Source organism: Triticum dicoccoides, chromosome 2A (assembly GCF_002162155.2).
Source record: "Triticum dicoccoides isolate Atlit2015 ecotype Zavitan chromosome 2A, WEW_v2.0, whole genome shotgun sequence".
Lineage (NCBI taxonomy): Eukaryota > Viridiplantae > Streptophyta > Magnoliopsida > Poales > Poaceae > Triticum > Triticum dicoccoides.
This window is the reverse complement of record NC_041382.1, coordinates 558024575-558033741: the sequence shown is the minus strand read 5'-3', so window position 1 is coordinate 558033741 and position 9167 is coordinate 558024575. Positions and strand designations below refer to the sequence as shown.

General features: G+C 43.5%; 1 pseudogene; it reads left to right on the top strand.

Moving 5' to 3' along the window:
* The first annotated feature begins 5384 nt into the window (after window positions 1-5384).
* On the top strand, window positions 5385-7548 carry LOC119357949 (annotated as a pseudogene).
* Window positions 7549-9167: the final 1619 nt, after the last annotated feature.

Sequence of the window (9167 nt, the reverse complement as noted above, 5' to 3'; positions counted from 1 at the left end):
ATGTTTGCATGTGTTTGCTTGTTTAATGATTCTATTTGAGGATAGGAGTATTAAATATGCAGAGGCATTTAGTAGGCAATATCAAATTATAATTTTAGTGAGTTTCTACAGTATAGAATGATAAGGTTTAGCCTGGATTTATACTAACTTATCTCACGAGTTCTTGTTGAGTTTTGTGTGGATGAAGTTTTTAAGAACTAGGGAAACCGTGATATGATAGGAATTAAGGAGACACAAAATCTCAAGCTTGGGGATGTCCAAGGCATCCCTAGTTAATATTTCAAGAAGTCTCAAGCATCTAAGCTTGGGGATGCCCCGGTAGGCATCCCACCTTTCTTCTTCAACAACTATCGGTCAGTTTTGAGCCTAAGTTTTTGCTTCTTCACATGATATGTGCTATCCTTGCGATGCCATTTTACTTTGTTTTGCTTGAAGCTTGAATAATGTACTTAGGATCTGAAAATTTATTTATGAGAAGGATTCTTCACATAGTTACATAATTATTCGACTACTCAATGATCTTCACTTATACCTTTTGGAGTAGTTTGTTATTTGCTCTAGTGCTTCACTTATATCTTTTTAGAGCACGGCGGTAGTTTTATTTTGAAGAAATTGATGAACTCTCATGCTTCACTTGTATAATTTTGAGAGTCTTAAACAGGATGGTAATTTGCTTGGGTTATGAATTTAGTCCTAATATGATAGGCATCCAAGAGGGATATAATAAAAACTTTCATATAAAGTGCATTGAATACTATGAAAAGTTTGATTCTTTATGATTGTTTTGAGATATGAGGATGGTGATATTAGAGTCATGCTAGTAGAGTAGTTGTGAAATTGAAAGATGCTTGTGTTAAAGTTTGTGATTCTCGTAGCATGCACGTATGGTGAACCGTTATGTGATGAAGTTGGACCATGATTTATTTATTGATTGTCTTCCATATGAGTGGCGGTTGGGGACGAGCGATGGTCTTTTCCAACCAATCTATCCCCCTAGGAGCATGCGTGTAGTACTTTGTTTTGATGACTAATAGATTTTTGCAATAAGTATGTAAGTTCTTTATGACTAATGTTGAATCCATGGATTATATGCACTCTCACCCTTCCCCCGTTGCTAGCCTCTCTTTTGCTGTGCAACTTTCGCCGGTACCATACACCCATCATTACCTTCCTTAAAACAGCCACCATACCTACCTATTATGGCATTTCCATAGCCATTCCAAGATATATTGCCATGCAACTTTCCGCCGTTCCGTTTATTATGACACGCTCCATCATTATCATATTGCTTTGCATGATCATGTAGTTGACATCGTATTTGTGGCAAGGCCACCTTTCATAATTCTTTCATACATGTCACTTTTGAGTCATTGCACATCCTGGTACAACGCCGGAGGCATTCATATAGAGTCATATTTTGTTCTAAGTATTGAGTTGTAATTCTTGAGTTGTAAGTAAATAAAAGTGTGATGATCTTCATTATTAGAGCATTGTCCCATGTGAGGAAAGGATGATGGAGACTATGATTCCCCCACAAGTCAGCATGAGACTCCGGACGGAAAAAAAGAGGCATAAAAAAGAGAAAAGGCCCAAATAAAAAAAAGAGAAAAAGAGAGAAGGGGCAATGCTACTATCCTTTTTCCACACTTGTGCTTCAAAGTAGCACCATGATATTCATGATAGAGAGTCTCCTATTTTGTCACTTTCATATACTAGTGGGATTTTTTCATTATAGAACTTGGCTTGTATATTCCAATGATGGGCTTCCTCAAAGTGCCCTAGGTCTTCGTGAGCAAGCAAGTTGGATGCACACCCACTTAGTTTCCTTTTGAGCTTTCATACACTTATAGCTTTAGTGCATCTGTTTCATGGCAATCCCTACTCACTCGCATTGATATCTATTAATGGGCATCTCCATAGCCCGTTGATACGCCTAGTTGATGTGAGACTATCTTCTCCTTTTTGTCTTCTCCACAACCACCATTCTATTCCACCTTTAGTGCTATATTCATGGCTCATGCTCATGTATTGCGTGAAGATTGAAAAAGTTTGAGAACATCAGAAGTATGAAACAATTGCTTGGCTTGTCATCGGGGTTGTGCATGATTTAAATATTTTGTGTGATGAAGATAGAGCATAGCCAGACTATATGATTTTGTAGGGATAGCTTTCTTTGGCCATGTTATTTTGAGGAGACATGATTGATTTGTTAGTATGCTTGAAGTATTATTATTTTTATGTCAATATTAAACTTTTGTTTTGAATATGGATCTGAATATTCTTGCCACAATAGAGAAGATTACACTGATGAATATGTTAGGTAGCATTCCACATCAAAAATTATGTTTTTATCATTTACCTTCTCTAAGACGAGCAGGAATTAAGCTTGGGGATGCTGATACGTCTCCAACGTATCTATAATTTTTGATGTATTCATCCCATGTTTATAATATTTTTACATGATTTTGGTATGATTTGGTTAGAACTAACCCGGACTGACGTTGTTTTCAGCAAAACTACCGTGGTGTTGTTTTTGTGCAGAAATAAAAGTTCTCGGAATGCGCTGAAAATCAACATAGATTTTTTTCTGGAAAATATAAAAAAATACTAGAACAAAGAGTTGCCGGAGGGGAGTCCCGTGGGCCCCATGAGGGTGGAGGGCACACCCACCTCCCTGGGGCGCGCCCCTGTGCCTCATGGACTCTTCATGGGGCCCCTGACTTATTCTCGACGCCAACCTCTCCTATAAATCCCCAATCCTCTAGAAAATAACCTAGACCGGGAGTTCTGCCGCCGCAAGCCTCTGTAGCCACCAAAAACCAACCGGGACCCTGTTCCAGCTCCCTGCCGGAGGGGGGAATCATCATCGGTGGCCATCTTCATCATCCCGACGCTCTCCATAACGAGGAGGGAGTAGTTCACTCTCGGGGCTGAGGGTATGTACCGGTAGCTATGTGTTTGATCTCTGTCTCTCTTGTGTTCTTGATTTGGCACGATCTTGATGTACCGCAAGCTTTGCTACTATATTTGGATCTTATGATGTTTCTCCCCTCCACCTTCTTGTAATGGATTGAGTTTTCCCTTTGAAGTTATCTTAATCGAATTGAGTCTTTAAGGATTTGAGAACACTTGATGTATATCTTGCGTGGGATACCCGTGGTGACAATGGGGTATTCTATTGATTCACTTGATGTATGTTTTGGTGATCAACTTGCGGGTTCCGTGACCTGGGGAATCTATGCATAGGGGTTGGCACACGTTTTCGTCTCGACTCTCCAGTAGAAACTTTGGGGCACTCTTTGAAGTTCTTTGTTTTGGTTTGAATAGATGAATCTGAGATTGTGTGATGCATATCATATAATCATACCCATGGATACTTGAGGTGACATTGGAGTATCTAGGTGACATTAGAGTTTTGGTTGATGTGTGTCTTAAGGTGTTATTTTACTACGAACTCTAGGGCTGTTTGTGATACTTATAGGAATAGCCCAATGAATTGATCGGAAAGAATACCTTTGAGGTGGCTTCGTACCCTACAATAATCTCTTCATTTTTTCTCCACTATTAGTGACTTTGGAGTGACCTTTTGTTGCATGTTGAGGGATTTTTATATGATCCAATTATGTTATTATTGTTGAGAGAACTTGCACTAGTGAAAGTATGAAACCTAGGCCTTGTTTTGAAGCATTGCAATACCGTTTGTGCTCACATTTATCATTAGTTACCTTGTTGTTTTTATATTTTCATATTACAAAAACCTATATCTACCATCCATATTGCACTTGTATCACCATCTTCTCGCCGAACTAGTGCACCTATACAATTTGCCATTGTATTGGGTGTGTTGGGGACACAAGAGACTCTTTGTTATTTGGTTGCAGTGTTGTTTGAGAGAGACCATCTTCATCCAACGCCTCGCACGGATTGATAAAGGTTAGGTTATCCAATTGAGGGAAATTTGCTACTATCCTACAAACCTCTGCACTTGGAGGCCCAACAACGTCTACAAGAAGAAAGTTGTGTAGTAGACATTAGTTGGCTCAGGCGATTCCTCCTCCCCATCTAGCTTTCCAAACGCAAATGTCACCTCTGTGCTTCAACAACCATGAACACAAGAAATGCAGCTCCATGGCTCCTTCCCCTACCGGCGGGCGGCCACGCCTACGGCCAGAAGACCAAAGCTTTGGCTTCGATACAGGCTGATCCGCCTCAGTCCATTCAGATTTGAGGGGAAATTTCCCTTGGTTTCTCGGTGAATTGAGCCGGATTGGAGATGTATAAAAGCAAAGCTCTATGGCTGAGGTGCACCACAGTGGTCTATGCATGCCGACGGATGGCGAGGCCCGAGATCCCCACAGTTCTGGATCCGGAGCTGAGCCTCTTCAGATCTTTCGATCCCTCGGCAGGCAAAGACGGATCGGGGCAGCTCCCTGAGTGGAGCTAGCGGATCTGCCCGGACCTGACCCGACCCTCCACCTGGTGAGATCATGGCCCGAGATCAGGGCAACGGGACCTGCCTAATCCTCCCGACTCTCTGCCTAGAGATTTTAGCCCCCGGCCCGCATCCGGCCTCCAATCCCATGGGCCGTGGTCCTTGCGCACTGCGTAATCCATTTTTGGGACTAAATGCCCAACACGTCGCTAGTCGACTGTTGGTTCGCACCACACACCCAAGCCACAACAAGGCCCCTCCTCAGAGTGCACAGACCGAGGCGACGAACGCGTCGTGATCTACAAGGTCTTTGCCGCCCACCCCCGCCGTCCCGCACCTCCCCGCGCCGCCCTGCTCCTCCCTTCGGTAAGCCCCACCATCTCCCCATCTTCCCATCCTCTTGCATTTCATGGTCCCTCAGTTGCCTCGCTTCCTGCGCCATCCGGGATCTGAACCCCAAAACCCTAGTGCTTTGCTTTCACGGCTTGTTCTTCAATTCCTAGTTCCGATCCGCTCATACTTTTCCTGTGTGGATTCTACGGGAGTCAGCCCGGGTTGTTGATTTTTTTATCCCTTACCATATCAGTGAGGTGTTTGGATTTGCTATCTGTTGACGCAGCCGTGACCGTTGGTTGTAGCTTAACCTGTATACAACCCATTGGGAGTTTTCATCTGTCGCCTAGGCTTCAATTGCGGTACCGTGCTGGGATCCGTTTAGTCTTATCGAATTGCCCATTCACATTTGTTCATCGGGTAGGTGATAATATCCATTGCCTCTTACCAAAACAATTAATATGTCTTCATCTTCCCTATTACAAAAGGGCGGTGATAATATTTGCTTGCTGAGCATCACTACCTTACCGTAGCCAATTCTGATATCTTGACAGGATTTGTTGAAATCTTACCAAATCAGCAACTAACCGCTTGTTTGCATTCACTAATATCTACAGCAATGGTGAAGGAGATGAGCCGTCTGAATATTGTGGTCATAGGCCATGTCAACTCTGGGAAGTTGACCACCACGGGCCATTTGATATGCTTGCATGGGGGCGTTGACCAGCTTGCGATTGAGAGGCTCGAGAAGGAAGCTGCTGAGATGAATAAGAGGTCACTCAAGTACGCGTGGGTGCTTGACAAGCTCAAGGTTGAGCGGGAGAGGGGTAATACCATTGACATCACACTCTTGAAGTTCAAGACTACCAACCACCTCTTCATGGTTATTGATTCCCCTGGCCACCGTGACTTCACCAAGAACATGATCACTGGTACCTCCCAGGCTGACTGTTTTGTTCTCATCATTGACTCGACCATTGGTGGTTTTGAGTCTAGTTTCTCCCAGGATGGGCAGACCCGTGAGCATGCTCTCCTTGCTTTCACTCTTGGAGTGAAGCAGATGATCTGCTGCTGCAACAAGGTATGCCCTATTGAAAACTCTTTATATGACAAGCATTTTACCATATGTTGTAACTATGAAACGTCTCAACTGCTATCAACACTTCCATGTTTTACGTTACCTATGGGCAAAAACACCAGACATGTAATGTTGCAGTTATTTTACCTTGACTGGTTGTTCCATTTGTACTTAAGATTAGCCAGATACTTGAAATGATCTATCTGTATAACATAATTTGATTTGTATAGTCTTGTTGTTGCCTTATAAATTCCAAGTTCCATTGTCATTCAACTGCTAGCAACAGATAAATTCTTGATAATGTGGATGTGCTTATGTTTAAATTATGTCCATTGGCCATTAATTTTGTTTCATATGTTGTATAGGGTTGCAATTTTCACTTTTATCCAACTAATGTGAATTTTCTGCTTCTTTGTTCGACACGGATCAATATATACTAAAGTAGATTAGTTAGGTTTCTGGAAAAGCAATATGGTCATGCAAGATGTACTTCATTGCCTTGAAATTCGCAAGTTTTGTTGAGCTAAAGAGAATGTTGTCCATCTTTGTTCAGATGGATGCCACTACTCTTGTTTACTTCAAGCTTATGTTTAAATTATGTTCTTCGACCATTAAGTTTGTTCCATGTTGTAGTCCTGGAAATGGTTTCCATCTCTCTTGGTTGTGTGGGTTACAGTTTTCAGTTTAATCTAACTAATGGAACATTCTGCTGATGTGTTCTATACTGATCTATACATCCTAAATTAGACTAGTTAGATTTCTAAATGAGCATATGGCCCTGCAAGATGTGCTATTATCTTTTACTGTCTTATCTTTGTTGCCTTGAAGTTTGCAATTTCTGTTAACTAAAAGAGAATGTTGTGTATCGTTGGTCCAGATGGATTGCACTACTCCCAAGTACTCTAAGGCATTGTATGATGAAATAGTGAAGCAGGTGGCATCTTATCTGAAGAAGGTTGGGTACAATCCGGACATTGTCCCCTTTCTTCTAGTCTAAGGATTTGAGGGTGACAACATGGTTGAGAGGTCTGCCAACCTTGATAGGTATGAGGGCCCCACCCTCCTTGAGGCTCTTGATCAGATCGTCGAGCCCAAGAGACCCATCACAAAGCCCTTGTGTCTTCCATTTCAGGATGTTTACAAGATTGGTGGTATTGGAATTGTGCCCATCGGTCGGCTTCAAACTGGTACCATGAAGCCTGACATGGATGTTACCTTTGGTCCCACTGGCCTGACCACTGTGGTCAGCTCCATTGAAATGCATCGCAAGGCTGTCCAGGAGGCCCTTCCTGGTGATCTTGTTGGCTTCAATGTCAAGAATGTAGCTGCCATGGATCTGAAGCGTGGGTATGTGGCATCAAATGCCAAAGATGACCCTGCCTAGGAGTCTAGGAGCTTCACTTTGCAGATTATAGTGCTGAACAACACCGGAGTTATCAGGAATGGGTACACACCTGTGCTGGACTGCCACACCTCCCACATAGCTGTGAAGTTTGCTTAGTTGGTGACCAAGATTGACAGGCGATCTGGCAAGGAGGTTGAGTAAGAGCCCAAGTTTCTTAAAAAGGGTGATGCTGGGATTGTGAATATGATTCCCACCAAGCCTATGGTAGTGGAGGCCTTCACTGACTACTCTCCTCTAGGCCGTTTTGCTATTCGTGATATGAAGCAAACGGTCGCTATTGGAGTTGTCAAGAGTCACTAAAAATACACTTTTGTGATGATACGTGTTTGTCACAGTAGGTCGCGTTTTCTGTCATGCATGTACACCCATGACAAATTTATGACAGAATCAAGATAGTCATACATGTGCAGTCGTAGAAGTGTTCCATGACATTGCCAAAATTATCATCACGGAAGTGTCCACTTCCATGACGATAAATCGCGTGTCACAGAAGTGCTTTCATCAAGGGTGACCGACACGTGGCATCCACCGTAACGGAACGTCGTTAAGCTATTGGGTTGGATTTGGATCCGATAACCCATTAACAGCCACGACCAATGCCGATTTTCCATGTGTAAAATTCTCATTGGCTGACGGATCCACGCGTCAGCTCCGCGTTGGCACAGGTGTCACTCATCCAACGGTCGAGATGGGCCTATGATATGTTAACACGTGGACCGGCCCAAAAGTGGCCCACAAAGATTAAATGGGCCGGCCCAACTGAAGGCCCATAAGATTTAGCGGACCATAATGGGTCGGCCCAGCTAAAGGCCCACAAAATTTAGCGGACCATAATGGGTCGGCCCAGCTAAAGGCCCACACGATTTTGTAGACCATAATGGGCCGGCCCAGCTAAAGGCCCACAAGATTTTGCGGACCACAATGGGGCAGCCCAGCTAAAGGCCCACAAGATTCTGCCGACCATAATGGGCCGACCCAGCTAAAGACCCAACATTCTCTGTCAAATCGGCCCATCAACGGCCTGTCCTAAACTTGTCATCAACGCAGCCCATGGTCACTTCTGTCCCGTTTAACAGTCTGCTAAGTAATTGGGCCGAATTACGGCCCGGTGTATTTCCGGCCTATTAAAGGTCCGGCTTCATTTGGGCCCATTTACAGGCCAGAAAAACTTTCGGCCCATAAACGACCGTGAAGGATTTGGGTCATATTCGGCCATGTCTGACATTCGGCCTGTTAGAGGCCCACTATAGCTTTGGGCCACTTTCGGCCTGTTGTCATTTTCGGCCTGTTAACGCCGGACGTAAACCATGGACCATATGTGGCCCAACGTCATATCGGGACCATTAATGGCCCATATAAATATGACGATAATCTAGCCCGACCGAAGTTCCGGCCTGTTAAAGGCCCGTGTATTAGGTCGATGCATTTACGGCCCGTCCGAATTTCGGCCTGTTAAAGTCCAGTGCGTTATTTGGCACAATCAGGGCCCAATCTCACTTTCGGTCTATTAAAGGCCCATGTATTGTATGGGATCGAGATATTTACACCTGTAAACGGCCTATTTTTACTGAGGGCCCAAATTATGTTTAGGCCTGTTAAAGGCCCACTATGGGCACAGGCCTACCAGAAAAATATGAAAGCTTATGCTGATTTAGGCCCAGATATTTTTAGTGGGCTACATGCCAATTTTGGCACGTAATCGTTTTTAGCCCAATTGGAATGGTCCCAACGAATGTTGGCATGTTGGGCTCCTACGAAGGTTTCGGCCGAATACATTACTAAGATAAACCTACACTATACAAAAATAGCTTCGTAATTACTGCAGCCTGAGGCAGCATCATAAATGTTGTATCACAACAAAATAAATTCCAACCATACAACAAAAGGCCTGTTTGCATAAAGTTTACAGTCCTTCCAGA